The sequence below is a fragment of the Hetaerina americana genome, unplaced genomic scaffold (assembly GCF_022747635.1).
Source record: "Hetaerina americana unplaced genomic scaffold, ioHetAmer1.1.p SCAF_12, whole genome shotgun sequence".
NCBI lineage: Eukaryota > Metazoa > Arthropoda > Insecta > Odonata > Calopterygidae > Hetaerina > Hetaerina americana.
The window spans coordinates 11402276-11420824 of record NW_027286292.1 but is presented as its reverse complement, the minus strand read 5'-3'; positions in this window follow the sequence as shown (position 1 = coordinate 11420824).

The following is an 18549-nucleotide window of genomic DNA, read 5'->3' as shown; positions in this document are numbered from 1 at the left end:
TTTAAATTACGTCTCGATTGCTCTTCTTCGTGTTTGGGGGGACTCCGGTAACCACAACACGCGTGCTTAATTTACGAAGATATTTTCAAAAACATTGCGGGTCTTCTTTCAGCAATATCTTATCCCTTGATATAAAACCTTCGATGAATTCACAATACTCTTCTTATAGGTACTCCCAATTTCGGCCAACCAGTGCAAAGTGAAAACTCCTTTACTATTCTATTACATTTTCCAAAAACCTACACAAGTCCGTCTAAGTGTCTCCTAAACAAACCCCATCTCATTCTACTGGTGCTTACACATACGCCATCCATGCCTGCGTGGGCGTAGATGCGATTGTAGACGGACCAAAGTACCAATCTCGGTAGGCATAACGCTTGCATGAGCCAAGTTTTTCGAGCAGACAGCGACCCAACAAACTGGCGAAATGGGGGCGAGTAGACCCTTACGTAAGCCACACGCCGCTAGCGGTGGGTCCGTCAGCCGAGGCCATCCCTCACCGCGATTGCTCAAATCTCCCCCGGTTGAGACTCCATGGTTTTCGCGGGACAAGATTCGGGAAACGCTAACTTTTAACAGACCCCCGCGAATAGAAAGGAGGGAACGCGGGTCGCGGCCGCGAGTGCCGGGGGAGGGAGGCGGAACGCAGAGGGAGGTTTTGGGGAGGTTGTGGGGAGGGGGTGAAAGAGGATTGTGATGAGCGAGTAGGGGTGGACGCAGAGGAGGATGGCAGCCTTTCGTCTAGACACCCGAGTGCTGACGTTGCAGTGAGTCACGATGCGGAGACCCCGAAGGAGGGATGGGGAGATCCCTCCTCCCTCCGTGTATTGATCCATGCCCATGCACACACCATGCGGGGAGGGCCGAGTGGTGGCGGTGGAGGGAGAGAAGGAGGAATAGGAGGGGACCGAGGTGGGAGAACGCCGAAGGGGAGAGGGAGCGATCGGTGACCCATTTTCGGCGGCGACGGAGGAAGACCGACCGTCATGGCGCGCGCAAAGCCGGCGCTGGGACCCGCCCGCCCGGTAGGCGCACTTGACGGGCCGCTGAGGGCAGACAGCCGAGCACCGAACGACATCCTCTCGGGCCTGCCCCATTGCCTGTGAATCTCGTGCCGTCCCCGGTTCGACACGGTGTCCACTGCACCAGGATGGAGCTCGTGCGTCCGGGATCCATCGTGGCATGACCCGTTTCAACACGACTGTGATGAGCTTTTTTCGCAGGTTCTCAACAAAGTACCCTGCAAGCCATGGTGGCGTGGGACTCCATTTGGAAAAGGTCTGAAGGATTCCTATTAAGTCATTACGAATTCATGTGGACCAGGATAGAATTGACCAGCATTTTAGTGCGCTTGAAGCACTTGTAAATGTCTATTATCAATGGGTTTAACGTTACTCATCAGCAACCTTTAGGAAATAACTTTCAATAGTTTGAAATATCACGCAATACCAAATCCGGATGCATATCTACATCTAAATATTAGGAACTGTCGATAACTTTTGCAATTCAAACGATGAAAATAACTGAGCTATATTTAGCTTAACATGTAATTAATACAGCAGTTATAATTAGTCCTCATATCACTCTGGATGCATTTTATCTGCGGCGTACAATAAAAGTGTCATATATAAAAATATAAACAGAAGAAGCTACTAAAAATATTTCAATTCTGGTTCATACGCAAATTTTTGAAGTTCATGTTCACACTTCTTTCGAAAAACTGAAAAAATATGTATAAGGGGCAAGGTTCTTTACTGTTCTATCTTCCTCTCGTAATTACATATCCACTAAAAATATGCCACAGAGTCTGACTCGTGACATTAGCAATTGTAACAAATGTTTTTAATGGATTAAGCTGCTGGAAAAAATGACCGTAATAAGGACAATAAGAAGACTGCCATCCCATCAAAACAAAAACGCTTTGTACAAAAGAGTACGAATTCTCAAAAATATGTTAATTGGAATGAGTACTTGTGAATTACACTCCGAATCACTGCACTAACACAGTGAATGGGAGAGAAAAAGTCAAAAATTAACAAATTTATTTGTTTATTCCGCCATAATAAATAAAACTTATGAGGGTCATAGTTAAATAAAAAATGCCATGCATCTTTGCATGGCAAGGGTTGTTGCATTTTTCAATGATTGTTGCAAAATATTTATTCAATTTCATTCATTAACGAACAGGCGATTTCTATTCGCTCAGCTTGAGATGGGAGTAAATGGCAGATATATGACTGATCTACCCAGCATAATTTTGAAGCCGATTTTTCAGTATACTCTATTATACAATAACTGCTATCGATTTTTTTTAAGGGAATTTTTAAATATTTACTTGCAACTAATACTACCAAAATTATTTTAGAGTCCACCATTAATAAGTTAAAACAGCCAATGTTGTGAGTAAAATTTTATTTGCTAGGTGGCACTGGTTTCGTATAGACAATAGAATGACCAAAATCTACAAGTCAGCATGGTACACGACCCGCATAGAGATTTCTTTCTAAGTTAGGTGCCAGTCTATATCACGGGAAATAATGGGAACTAAATATTGGCTTCCACGATTAACGTTTACAAAGTTACCTAATAGTACACATAAAACAGATGCTAACTAGGCCCAACCTTTCTACATCGCCTAAAATATACCTGTACACTTGTAGTTATAATATTCTTTATCTTTCTGCTTACTTTGGGAAGCCCTACACATTGCTTACACTTTTTAAATATCGTATCACTAGTGTAACTATATTATTTTTATGACTATTTAGGCCTAATATTTATACAAACATAAGAGTGTCTCTACCTATTTTGATACATTATATTGATATATGCACGACTAAATTTTTTATAATATCGAAGTTTGTGACATGAAATGACGGAAAAAAACACCAAGCATATATACATAATATTCCAAAGTCATTGAAATAAAGAGCCCTCATTTTTGCCTCGACGGCAAATTTACTGTAATGAAAAGCAACATCAACCTAACAAAAGAGACTGTTCACAACTTAGACTAGAATTGTCACTTCTTTATATATATTTTAGAACCTTTCTTTTTCTCAGCCTTTTTTTAGCTAAGCTATGGGCTATATATTCATTTGAAACTGCTACCGTGTTCCGAGAGTTATCAGTCGTCTGTTGCTTTTTAAAGAGACAAACGCCCATTCCGTCAGTCTACCAAACAATTGGGATGAATGATTATAGTTCCACCGCATGAGTGAAGTCTTCTTCGTACCCAGTATTTATAACAATACGATGTCAGTATGGAGAGTTATTTAGGCGACCAATAAGGTGATAATGGGTTTCCTAAAACTTAGCTGTTTCCTCATTTCAATAGAGTTGTTTCAATAACGGTATTCCTCCGCAATAAATAATCTAGATTCCGAGTTGATGGTCACCAGATGAAGCTCGTTGTCATAATACCGCGTTCAGGACAAAAAATATATGACTGTGCGAATAAAAAACTACAACTCTGAAATTTCTTGGGGACACAATGAAAACTGTTCTTCAAGTGAAGGGCCCGAAATTGCCTATCACAGGCGGCATGAGCACTACTCGCGTCTGTTTGTGTCAACACAGAGACGACTCGCATTTCGGACAGCTGGGTTACAGACACCTTTAAAGAAAAAGATTAACAGCAGTCTCTTTTAGCTTGGCATGGCATCGCTCGATTCCTCAATTCTCTTTTCCAATATTTAGGAAGCGGTTCGCGAACCCATTCGCTCCGACTGCAGCACCTTTGAAATAACACTGTCACTTCCCTGGCTTTCTTCTCTGACGAAATAAACAACGTGTATTGGGTAAGCAGAGGGTCACAGTAAATCTTTTGTAATTGCTTCAAACTTTGAAATGAGTTTCGCGGAAAATTAAGGAGTGTTTTCAACGAAAATAGAGCCGTAAAAATGATGCAATTAAACTGCTTTAAAATTTCAGAAATTGCGATTGTGTAAATCTGCAATCTTCTGAATGGCTACCATTTACGAGCTCTCATTTAGGCCGTGCGCCTTCATTTCCAGGTATATTTTTCTCCCGAAGGCGGCCGAGTTTAAATCGCATTGTTTACGTCCACGTTTTATGAATGATCAATTCAACCAATGAGCCGTTTGCCTGGTGAGTAATTCAAGCCTACAACTTCTTGGGACAGCACGCGCAAACGCATGGGAAAAAGATGCATCACTCACCAGCAGGCCTCGCTGGTCCATTTCTACCCCAAAAACGGCGTATTTTGAGGACTCATGAGGTCGATCCCTCCCGCTACCCGCACCAGATCCCTTCCCCCATAGGGCCCTACATTCCGCGAAGAAAAAGCTGACAATCTGTCGTAGATATCACATCGGCAGGTGGAGGAGCGATGGGGCCAAGTGCGCTGGGCAATCAATCCCATTCGGTTATTCCGAGTGTGGAACGCTTCTTGGAGTACTCTTGGATACCAATAAGGCGTAAACACGGGCATGTGGGCGAGCATGTGTGCAACAAGGTAGAATCAACGATTATTGTTTTCCAGACACTTCGAGAGCAGAAGGTTTCTTCCGCTCTTCCAAGTATGAATTAAGGATTTTGCTTCCGCATTCAGTGGTAATTGGGTCCCATTTTTTTCAATTTGGTGTCCGAAATATTTCATTCGAAGTTAAAAGGCGCTCGTAGAAATTAGTTTTACTACCTAGAGTGGAGAACAGGCCCTGTATATTTCTTTAACTCTTTCTAGAAAAATCACCACGTTCTCAGTGTCGATAAATCTTCCAGATAATAAATAAATTACTTATGATTGTGCGTGTATTAATGCACCTCAAAAACCATAAGAGAGATTCAGAATAAATAAATATTATAAAATCAGCAAAATTAAAACAATTACAGCATATAAAAGGTACTCTTGCTACGCAAATACACTTCAGATACACGAATTTTGCGACTTCAAAGAATAGACTGTGTTTTCACATAAAATATCTATTAACATTTGAAAAAGTTTTAATCAATATTTTAGGAGGAAATACAAAGTGTATTCTTTGAAGTCATGGATTTCTTCTTCAAAATGATGCCGGAAACTACACGTACATCGTACATGAATTTTGCGGTTTATATGATGTCGCATGAATATGAATTTGCACGAATATTGCCTCCCACATCCCCATATCCTCCGTTTAATGGGGAGAAGGTTAACTTCGAGTGATTCTGAGTAAATTCAACTCCAAGTATTGATGTACACGCTCTATCTATTTAGGTACCAATAACAAACTACCTATTCAAAGTCAAACCGAGCTGCTACAGCATTATAAGTGAATGTATCACAGACTTTTTGCGACATTCTCAATGATTGCACAAACAGATGATATTTCTACTGATTTAAAGTAACGTCGTTAATACCACTGCTACTAATTTTATGATGCAATGTGATACAACGAACGATACCAATAAGATATCCATAAAAAATCCATACATGCGATAAGAAAAATATACATCTCCCTCCCAATCTCTGTTAGAGTGGAATAACCTCTAAGATCTTTAAGTTAAATCTTCACTACGAACAAATGAGAGCGAAGGAAGATTTCTAGTTTGGCAATGGTTTATTTTCTCACAACCCAATTTAATAGTAGACGTAGTGGCAATCCAAAGTGGGGTCGAACAGGGTAGCTTTTGACGCCATAATTTATGAGCTGTAATAAAGCTGATAAAATGTAAACTTGCCAAAATTAAAGTAACTGTGTGAATATTTAGATATCTTGGAACCAAATCCTTCCGCACATTATAAAACACCAGCATTACTCGTACAATATATTTTCAAATATTTGATGCCCGGAGGCCAGTTTCATGAATATAACGCCGAAAATAATGCACAAACTTAACAATAGCTATGGCGTCTGAGAGCGAATGACAGACGAAGGAAAAAGAGGTGATAAATTTAAGTAGTTCGAAAGGAATTAAGACTCTGATCAGCATTATTTAATATATACCAACTTGGAAAAGGCAATGAAAGAAACACAGGGAATAGGGACCAAATGAGGAAGGCATCAACAAGCTCCGTCTCAGTGATGACAAGGAAGTAATACGAGTCTTGCTATTTATACTTTGAGCCTTGACAACACTTAGTGCTTTAGGCGCCATCTGACATTTCCATCTGAAATTTTGACCCTTTCAAAGTTTAATTTCTTCAGAACATTTTGTCGTTTGATCATAACTTGTGTCGTTTACAGTGACTCGAAAATTTTGTCTCTGCGAAAAAATGGGAGTTAACTCGTGAACACTTTCGTGCGATGATTGTTTATGACATTCGACGTGGATTATCAAGACAGGAATCATGCGTCTATCAACTTACTTCCACTTTTGGCAATGAAGCCACATCCTTTGCCAATGTGTAACGCTGGTATCGTATTAACGTAGGGAGTAGACATTTACATACAAATTGCAATTTTAGCCACTTTAGGGAGAAAAATATTTTTTATATACACTCCAAGAGCTACAAATAAACTTTCTTAAGGATTTTATACGCATTTAAACCTCTTAATTTACCTCACCACCTTTGAACAACATTCTACCGGGTGATTTGGTGTTTTCCTAGCGTACGGTGTGAATGAAGTCTTTTGTGTACCCTACCATGCGACACCTGTCTCTGTTTCGATGTCTGTTTTGACATTTCTTTACAGAGTTGAGCGCTGGCTCAGAAAATGCCGTTCTTATATACAGGTAGGCACCTTACTTTCCGGTTTGGGCCAGGTAGGGAATCCACGACTGAATATCTGGCCCGTGGTTCGGGTGACCCGCGAAAAATTCACTCGAATTCCACCAAGGTACACAAAAGAATCCACAAATTCACTTATTCCGCCGTTTAATGAATATTTTTTTATTTTTTATTCAGTATTAGTCCGAAAACAGCGCATTTTGGCCTTTACATCGAACTATTAACAACGATAACAATGGTCACATTTACAAACACCCAAGCCCTAGATGGAGGGAAACTCACCCAGGCGGGAATCGAACCCGCGACCCTTGGAATGGCAGACGAGGACGTTACCCCGCCGCCACCGGGGTCGGCAATATTCAACCGTTCTTCCTTTATTATAATCAAACACCTAATTTTGTCATTGGACGAATTTACCTTCCATTTCATTTTCTTTTACCTTCTGAAACTATTCAGAGCCTTGTCAGTGTTGAGGACTCCAAGTTATCTACACTAAATCATCGGCGTAATGAAGTACGGGTACTACATTTAGGTTTCACTTATTTTCCATAAGCGCATTGAATACATACATGCTTGCGTCATCCGGGCTTCAGAAACACAGCGTTCGATTTCCTCTGAGCTTTACGATGTTGCCAAATTTAACGCGCGTTAATTGATGCAATATGACCTTCATGACATCCCTTTTTTTACATTTAACCTAATTCCTGATGTCAATGTCGTTCACTTCTCCTGCCATCTTGAAAGAATTCAAGAGAAAAGGGGAAGAGATTTCGCTGTCATTGGCTAATTGATTTTTCAAGGTCAAACGCCATGAGTCGAGGAACAGATTATACCATATTAAATATCTGAGATGACTGGCGTTCCAACTTCACCCTAGCGTACATCCTTGGGGCAGCTTTTGAGGTATACTGTAAACATACACGAAGTGCGGATAGGTGAAGATAGTGTGGGTAAACGCCGAAACTCTCTTTAACGCATCTCTACATTTCAGTATACCATTCCTAAAGATCTGATGACTTGAAAAAGGATTCAGGCAACTGGTAAACGAAAGCCTCACACAAAAACCACACTACTTGGACAGGAACAATCCATTCCGGCAACTTACAACCTGGCACGAGGGGGAACTGATTTCTGCATCGGGCACAAATAACAGAACAGAACTATCCTCTGGTTGTGCAGAATGCATCACTCCTGGGAAAGAAAATATCCACGCAGCGTTCATTGCATCACCGTTGTGAAATATCTCTCTGTTAACACATGTTATCATTTACCTCAAGTTCACCCAATTTTATACGGAGCAAGTTTATACCTTTAATCTTCGACATCACTAATTAGTTAAAGAAAGCACCAAATATACCAAGTGTACTTCCAACACAATATTAATTAAGCGTGTTTAGCTTTTTCAACAACATGAGTTAGTAGGTGGTCAGGTCTCATTTAAAAAAAATTACTTTTCTAATGCCCAAACGTCTGAGAGAGAAACTACGAGAAATTTCGCAACGAAGATTGACTTATTTTTGGGGTACTTCAACGGCGGAAGCCCTTTCCAAAATGCCTGGTAAAAAATCTCGAAATGCAAGGACTTATTTTCTAAATAGAAAAGGTACAATATTTGAGAATGCGCACTGCCGGCTGGGATAACTTGGTGAGAAACATGCGCGAATTCCACGGGGTCACCTATTCGAGCTCCATCTCGCGCTAGGGTATCCGCTGCGTGAACTTTAATGCTCGGCCCTTAGAAAACCTGATGGGAAGCGTAGACTTATGAGACCAGAACATACGGCGGACGAAAGCAGTTAATCACCCTTTCGAAACAGGACTCATCGACCTTATTGTCAGATTACAAAGGAGAAGGACCCGTAATGCTGCTAAACATCCGCGAGTTACATAAATGTGTTTGTTTAAAATGAGATTGGAAAATCCAAAATAAAAATATTATGATGACATTTGAAATTTGCCACCGACGACATCACATAGACCACACAAGGATTTAACATTACATCTTGACCTGAGGAAGAGAAGCAAATTTAAAAAGAACACAAAAAATGGAATCCTTTTCCCTTTTGTCTTTATATCCCTTCCATTAATTGAATGGGCAGCTAATATTTCCCTCACTTCTAAGAAAGATAAAAATAGCCAGCCGATCGATAATTTTGAAAACGTAAACCGACAAGCATTGATGAAGCTATATTCCCGAAAAGAAAATATTCATGTGGATATAGACATAATTCGAGTATTTTCTCGTAGCCCTGACGAATGAGGAAGAATGAAAATATAGAGCATTGATCTGGTTCAGGAAATATCGACTGTATGACGCATTATTTCAATAAAGCCACAATTGCCGCCCCGAGCAGGGCTGGTGACGTCAGCGCAGCACTTTGGTCAAAGTATAAGCTTTTGTAGAGCTCCAAATGTTATGCGAGTTTTTATAATTACACAAGTTATTATTATACAAGTTATTATTATACAAGTTAATATTAAACAAGTTATTATCTTATAATGATGGTATCACATAAATAACTCATAAAAAGTGTATAATGATACCCAAAATACGAACGTAAAATAAAAGTTAATTCATTCATTCAGTCAGCCATTGCTGATAATCATTCATTAATTATTGCTGCTGTATTGAGGCACCTATACAATGAGTATAATTAGGAGAGCGTGAATATTACGGTAAATTAATGTTTACGATTTCTCTGGAAACATCATTACAAATATGAATAGTCAATTAATGTAATTATGAATAAAGTCACGAGCCTATAATACACAGGCAAAGGTTCCATCACGATTATTTATGCTTCGAGCAAATTCCAAACAAAGTTTTGATTGGACAAAATTATGAAAGCTTTACATGTAATCAATCGCAAGGTTAATTATCCAGGTATCAAAAATATCACATTGAAAAAAACCATTCGCTTAGGTCGTCATTCGAGCCCTGATCTATTCATATCCGGCTGAGGGTCTAATTTTCTAAATAACACACGACATGTACACAAGTGATATGTAACAGGTTTTTTGACATCGACGGCTGACTGTCATCAACCAAACGATGATTTAAAGTAAAAAAAATAGGAAAACAAACAACATCTTATGAACTCTTTATTACGTAAACTAAGAACTTTGGAACGGCATTATACTTTTGAGAAGCGGAAACTAAGTAAAGTTTTCATAACATTTTTCAGAAGAACTCGGTTGAAAAATAGTCTTATGTTAATACTAAATAACACACACGTTCTTCAGGAATAACGGATAAAATCATAAACTCAATGAAGAAAAATCCAATTCAAGACTACATATATAGGATATCACAATTGGGTCTATTTAGACCAAAACCTTTCGCATGATCCGCTTTTTCTAAATCCACGCCGGCTCCGCCATTGTACATTCCTACTGTCTATTCATTTTATACACACTAAATCTAAATTATGTTACTAATAACGATATTTTATTAAGATTTGGGGGATGGAGATGTCAAGGAAACTGGCCCGAAATGACTTATAACTTCCTTGAAACCGGGACTCCCGGGTACACAGGCAACCGCGTTAATCACACTGATAATCAAGTCGACTTTCAAATTTCATGTTCTGTAAGAGTTTTAAGTTAGTAAAGACATACGCATAAAAAGGATGGAGGGGGACAGCCTTCCACTGAACTGTATGTTTAGCGATAATTTCAAGAACCAACTTTTCGCGCATGACATGAATATTTTGCGTAGAGAACGATTTACTTGAGAAATGCTTTTCTAAAAGGTGCTGAATTCAATTCATCGAATGCCCCTATCACTCTCTTTCTAGAAGAAAACTAAGGTACTTCTTACGGACAGCCTGAAACACGTCATAAACGTCCCAGGTCATAGAAAAGAGGAAGAATACTCGGCAAATAATTTTAGGCTCAAGTACTGTATCTATTATTCATCCACAAGTCTACTGGGATTGGCATTTTATGCTATTATGGCATATGAAATACATTCCAATGGAATATTTCCACTAAAAACTTTATTTTTATACATCATATCCATTCTGCGCCTCGGTCTTCAAATGACAATACGTAAGGAGACAATAGAATTACATGTTTTCAAGCACACAAAGCGAAATTTTGACCGACCACTACCTTACGGAAATGCTTTCGAAATGAAATACGAGGTATGTCCGGAAAGGATCCAGTGATGCAAAATTTTGAGAAAAATAGCCGACCTAAAACAATGAGGCCTCAGTCCCCAACGAAGTACTCACTCCCCTTGGAACCTCAGACACCCCAGAATCTCTCCCACTTTTCAAAACAATCGGCAGTCATCTTTCGGAATGGTCGTCAGATGCCTCGTTGCATCTGATGGCCATTCCGTTTGGTATCGAATATACCAATATAATTTGGAGCCATTATAGGAGGTTTTTCGTAATTTCCTCGGGTCGCAAACAAGACTCATGTGCCACGTATTTTTCTTTAAGTCTCTAGCCTGTTCTTTTCGAGAATCAAGAGGCTCTCAGCCTAAATTCCTCCGGAAAACTCGTGACATTTAAAGAAAATAAAATATAAAATCCTAAAAAATGTTTTTCTACAATATTAAGCAAGAATAAAACGAGCAGCAAGAATAAAAAGAAAAAAAAATAGCGACAACTTCGAAAGCAGATAATGGTGGATGCATATGCACCTTCCGAGCTAAAAGAAGGAAAGCGTGTATAATAATTAATGCTGCTACTTATTCCCTGCATGATGTGGGTGGCTGCTTCTTCATCTTAATATCTCGGTAAAAGGGCATCTCCTACGTATCCGTTTTTCAATCTATTACCTTCTAAGAATAATGTAAACCGGTCTGCTCCTTCGGCTGGTTCGTACCGAAGAGATTCCCTAGGGTTACTCCGCCACTCGGTGTCATCGAACCCAAGGGACAGCTGTTCGGGGCTGGGAGCACGGCCCACATTCACCTCCATTCACGTTTCCCGCAACGCCCGAAGGTCACTACTGCCACAAGGTCTCACAGTGACGCTCATGACAGCCATTTATTTTCCCACCATAAACTTCGTTGCTGGAGCGAACCTCTAATACGTACAAGCATCCCGCAACTAATGCCCCTTTGTTACGAGGCCTGAACCTCCTCTTCGATACGCTTACCCATGACCTCAGTTGGGAGAAACATAAAACGGGGAGTAGGCGGACAACCTATTATAAAACTTGGATTTACTAGCTACGTACTGGGGCAATGTGACGAGAGGGTAAAAGAGAGATGCTATCTTTCATTGGATTCCATTTATAAAAACCCTTTTGTAAATAAGCGAAGAGAGTAAGCATGATGGTCGCGTTAGTGGGTTTACGTAGAGTACTTGGTTCACGAAGCGAGAAGGCAAAACGGACTTTTATAAAGGTACAGGACACCTGAGTTTTCTTGCAACAGTAAGAATATTGCCCCTGAATTATAGTATTACGTAGATTCGACCACTGTGATAAAATTTGAGAGATATAGTGACAGACAAATTTAGTACTCGGTTTTCTCTCGCACGATACGCAATCATAACAAAATCGAACCCAAGCACCCGAATATATTTACTTAAAATATCAAATTAAATTATTGGATCAAGTAAACCTATTCTCACATGATGTATGTATATATGCATGTCTGCATAGATGAGTAAATTTCAGATGTGTGAACTAATATTCGTGAATGTGCGTCTGGTACCCCAACAGCCCCGGTCACACGCCCTTGCGGTGGATTTCAAGGTATTGTGTAGATGGCATAATCACGAAGTCGGATTTCTTTCCCGAATTACAATTAGAACAGCGAAATGAGCTAGATTCATAAAACGGTGTCATAAACGTACTAGCTCAATTTATGCATGAACTATTATGGAAATCATTCACGAAGTGAACTTTAAATTACAGATTAAGTCTCTTACATTGTTTAGAATAAGGTCTTTTCTGCGATGATTTTTAAAATGTATTTTTATCCTCATACTACGGCAGGAAAAACGCTGAAAATACGATTAAAGATATAAAGTTTGGAATCGATACAGTTACCATGTCATTTGCCCGCAAAAGACAAGAATCAGAATAACTGCGAACGACCGTGCAAGGATAAAAACATTATTTTGAGTACCTTAGTACATGACCAATATTTTAACTATCCCCTTAATTTATTATTCTTATTATCTGCTCGTCTCGCATATACAAAGGATTAGTTTAAAACTAGAAAAAATAAGGATTTTCAGCTGCTGTAAAACGTATCTTCATTAAAAAACCCATAAACACAGTAATCAACCCGAAGGTCGGTTTGGTAGGTGATGGTAGAATGCACCCAATACTAAGCCCGACGGCGTGTGAAATTCACACATCAGGGTAGGCGGGCCAGTTCCTCTCCCTGTGCCGGTTATGGTTTCCCAGGAAGTTCTGGTACCCGAAAAATCACATAGCTTGGTGGCATAGGTGGAGCCGCAAGTGCCTAGAGACTTGCCCGGGAATCGAACCCGGGACCCTCCGGTCAATAGACGCTCTAACCCCTAGACTACCGCGTACCAAATATCATCATTATTGAAATTATTTAACATATTTATTGGTATCCAACATTTAGGAAATTTTCCCCCCGTACTTTTGTCTCGCATATCCACCCTTGTTTTCCTCAGATGCACGATATATATATATATATATATATATATATATATATATATATATATATATATATATATATATATATACACAGGTATATATAAATAAATATATATATTTATATATATACAGGTATATATATATATATATATATATATATATACACAGACGGGAAAGAACTAAAACTCTGTAACCGAGAATATTCAAACCCTCCATGAGGTAAACTATTACTCTACCTGACACTATTTCTCATCTCTCATTAGGGAAATTAAAATATGTATGCTATATGCATTCTAAATAAATTCCAATTTCCGATTTTTCTACGTAAACTAAATCGTAAAAATTATTTTTTAAACACAGAATAATTATTTCCGAACAATAATTTCATTCTCGTAGTGATATTATTTCCCAGGAAGGATCTGAGTAGAAGGCTGTAGTAACTTAACCATGTTTAGTAAACGTGTGGGTAATAAGCCGAACTGAAAACTAATACAGAGAAATATGTGCAAACGATTCAGAATATGAACTTAAAAAAACCAAGCCTTGTGAAAATTTCTTAGCTGACGTATTAACCTTTACGCTTTGTCCATCAAGAGTTTGAATATTCATTTAGGGAGCTTGGATTTCCAAGGCAATCACGTGTTGTCACTGTATCGGTGGGTATGCCCTAGTGATTAGCATGAATGCCGCCGAATTCGGAAGCCGAACAGGTTTGCGTCGATTTTTTCCGCCACTGCACTACGTTTTACGACTTGTATAACGAAGAATAAATACGATCAAATGCAGATTTGGCAATTTCTGATTTAATAAATTAGGGCCTAGGATCTACCTACTTCATGTTTATTTCATATTTTTCAGAAAAAATTCGAGAAATTTCCCAAGATATTACAAATATTGTAACCCATATTTATCCAACCTGGTCTTATCCCTCTCACCGTTCCGGTAGTGACGTGCGACATTCGGACACGAGGTTACAAGGTTTTTACCAACATAAAACGAATTTATTACTTCAATGGGAGTTCAAAATGAAAATACTTGATGCCGCATAAGATATATATTTAATTTTTTCACGAAAATTTCAATCAGATAACGAGGTTTGACGTCTACAACTACATTAGCAATTGAGTTCAGGTAAATTTAAAAGACCTTAACAGCTAAGATTAAAACGCTGAAATCAGAGTCAATGCTTAAAGTTTTGATAATTCCTAGGTACCATATCTTTCTACCACAGGCGACAGAGTGAAAAGAACTGGCATCCTAAATGGGCGAGTGTCACACTCGAATGACCTTAATATCAGGCGATCTCTAAGACTAATTCAGATTGAAAACTGGTTTGGAATTTCCTTGATTACGAAGGCGAAGTTTCCGAGAACATATCTACGGAATTAATTCAAGAAAAGCTTGTGTTCGTTGAGGAAGGACTGGTTTTAAGCCTGCAAGACGGATAGCCCCCGGATAGAAGGATAAATCCCACCTTACACAATCAAAGTATGCAACACCACGTAAAATGACGTGGCTGAGTCAGCCGTAAGCGAGCTTCTCACTGATGTAACACTGGCAAATTAAGATTCAATTAAAATCGCATTTCACTATGAAACCATAAGAAACATATCATACGGCATGGAACGAAAGCCTCACTGCGATACGTTATTAACAGAATTAGAAAAGTGATAGAGTTGGTAATCACTTAGCATTCTACCCCGCGCTCGAGTGAGCAAATAGACAAAATTGAGTGGGAAACTGTCATTTCAAAGGGGATCATTTAGCGAGTAAATCTTAGAGAAAGAAACCTCCGAAAGTATTTGAATGAGGTATGCGTTTTGAAAGGGCATCGAGAAAAACATTTTAAGTAAAAACGCTAAAGATATTTTAGAGCATGGGCGAGGGGAATTTTATTCATCCAGGTTAAAAAAAATTGTTAAACGCACATTTCATTGTGGTAATGACGTATCTCCGTTGCTTTGAAAAGTTCCACCTCTGGGTAGAGTCCGTTTTAAGTGAAAAACGTGACAAGGTGAAATGCATGCCACACGACCGAACTACTACCATCGCGGCTTGAAACTAGGTCGCGATGTTTTCAAGGCTGTGCAGCCACGATCGTTAACGTCTATGCTGTGGCCAAGGTAGGGCTCTTAGTCTCTATTTATGAGAAAACCGCTTTAAAATTCGAACAATTATAAATAAGCTTTGAACTCTAATTTTCACCCATTCTTGTGAATCATACAGAATGACTTAAAGCCACTTCAACCGAAGTTTCTCTGCACAAGATGTGATAAGCAGCCGATATCTAAACGATTTACACGACATGCTGCTGCAGAATTATTCATCCACTATCTGCTCACACAAAATTCAACGATCTTATGAGGTAAATTATGAGATCATCGAGTTCCTAGAATAAAGTGAGATGAATTTCCTCCTTACTTCAGAAAAGAGCTCTCAAGGGCAAGCTTAAAACTTAAACGCGTCGAGGCTGAAACGTGTCGAAGGCCGGGTGAATATTTCCCCGGAATAAAACAGGAAACATGACAATAATCTTATATTCCACAATAAATTGAGGCGCTGACATACGAATACCAAAGAGGATGCCTACGATTAGTCCACATTACTGGCGATATTCCCTCGTGTTTAACTCTCGCCGGAGGATAAACAGTTACGTATCAATATGAACCGAACAAGGACATCTCTACTGCGCGCTGAACATGCAAACATTCCTCTGCAAAAAAATCGTCCACCATTCATCACAAATAAAGCGGTACATATTGGCGCACTTAATCTAATCGGTTCCCCATGGCGTTCCGTAAATACCTATTAGAAATTTCCAGAAAAATCTGAATTTGTTTTATTATTTAATTGCGGATTGACGGATATAAACTGTACCTATTGGATTGTTCCATGGTCATTAAAAAATTTCGTCAGATTTTTAACTTCACCACGGACCAATCAAATAGAATTTATATTTATTCACTGGCCATCCCCATGTAGATATTAATTAACAATTAAGCGTGTCCATTTTCTACAAATCCAGCACCGCATCATTTTACACAATAGTTCTTAGGGACGAATTAAAATAATCATTATAATATACTAAAGGCAATGTATACAAAACTGAAATTCATTGATTTAAGGAGTAAGCGAATGCTCGGCGATATCACTCTCATTATTTGCGATGTTCCACACTTAGATATACATTCCTCCTTAAGTGCACTGGCGAGTCAATAAGTTAACTGCAGACAATCTTGTAAGGCAGGGGTGAACATTATTACAAGAACTTTATTACTCATATTAGTAAACGGAACTGCCAAAATGATGGGGAAAAGTGCATCGATAAATAATTATAAGTAACAAAACAGCTACTATCCCATTGGGTTCACTTCCCACATGAATTTCAACAAGAGACAAGTTTTCCTCCGTTAGAACTGTTGGGATCCTACTCACAATAAACACTCAATTCTCTAGTCACTCTCAATCCGTGGTCACTCTTCGTACATATGAAGAAGTAGAGAAAATTTATGAGTAGAGAAATACCTCATTAAACTATAGATTTGTGTAATCAAAAGACACTCAGATAACGCATTATTACACTGAGATACACCGGTATATTCTCTCCACGCATTGGGAAAACCGAAATGACGTCCTTAACCTACACGCAACTTCCTTCCACGTTAATCAAAATCTAAATACCATCCCAAGAGACTGTTCTCCACAAACATAAAAACCCACAACAACCTTTTTAAACCAATGACCTTCCATACCTACGCTACAGACTCAACCTTGGCAACATCCTCAATCCTAAATATTGCATTGTCTTGCTGGACATTGTCCTGCTCATTCTGAGTCCATCCGAAACTTACCCTAAACGGTTGGCTACCAATAATAATACTTCTCACCACCCTTCCTTGTACCACTCCGATATCTAGTTAAAAACGCTAGCTACTGAAGGGTGGGTTTATATCGTTACTGTGTATTAAGAAATTTCCTATGTAAGTTTCTCTTTACGGCCAACATCCTTCTGGAAATAGCATATCCTTCCCTTCATTTACCCAACTAAGTATGCTATTTTAATAGGTCCAATATATCTCTTCGGAAGAGGATTTTTTATTATAATGATAGTTATATTCCATATTTTTTAAGGCAAAGGGAAATGTTTCGGGGACGTGGTAGTCCAGTGGGTATAGCAATGAGATACTGACTGGAGGGCCCGGGTTCGATTCCAGGGGATGCCTCCGAGCACCCTCAGCTTCACCCTAGCTGGGTGACTCTTCGAGCGCTAGATCTTCCTAGGAACCCATTGGCGGCACATGAAAGGAACCCCTCTACCATGCGTGGATTTCAAAAACCGTTTGGATCAGTACAGTTGGCCTATATTCTCACCTGTCAAAGCAACCTTCGGATTGACTGCTGCGGTTACGGAAAGTGGTTAAATGAGTAAGCCGTCGTAACGTCACGTGACGCGTGGCAGCGTTTAAGCTACACATGATTTTGTAATCATGTCTGCTCAGCTTCCAGGAAAAGAAATTTTTACTAACACCGAAAGGGAATTTTCCATGCGCTCATTTAAGGATCTGGTGTTTCAAACGAAAACAATTGTCATCCTGACATTGACCGAATTATGATGAAGTTAAAGTGGTACATTCTTCGAGGAACGAAAGCTGTAGTGCGTGCCCCACGTACCCACCACTGCGAAGGAAAGAAATTGTCACTCAAAATCCTAATTTTGTTTCTTTACGATAAACATCATGTTATCTACATATATAGTGCAAATTGGCTTCCAAGATACTTGTACTAATAATTTTTGAAAAAGGCCGTGTTGTTGAATTAGGTCTTTCCTGCAATGAAATGGATATAATGACTACCGCAACTGGTTAATTAAATTAAAATACATTAATGACAAGGATGTTTTACAAGTCTCATCATGAGAAAGTAATACCTAAGGACTGCATTCATAGTAATAAAAGAATACCTGAGAATTTTACTGTGGATATTTTGTTTTGAAGACCTTTGATAATTAGCAAATATCAAGACATAAATTTAATCTTAAGAAATTTCATCTGTGTAGTCAATGATGTACCAATTATCGTAGTTAACCGCAACACACAGGAGTCGCGAACTTGTTCCGGACGTTAGTCAATTTATCATTCTTCGACCCGAGCTCGTGTTATACATTTATGTAGGACCTATAGAAGTGCTTAGTAATCAATGAATTTTGAATTTAAGATGTTGAGATCGTCACAGTGTTGATTAACTTCATTAATTCTATTACAAACTTGTAATTTCAAGTA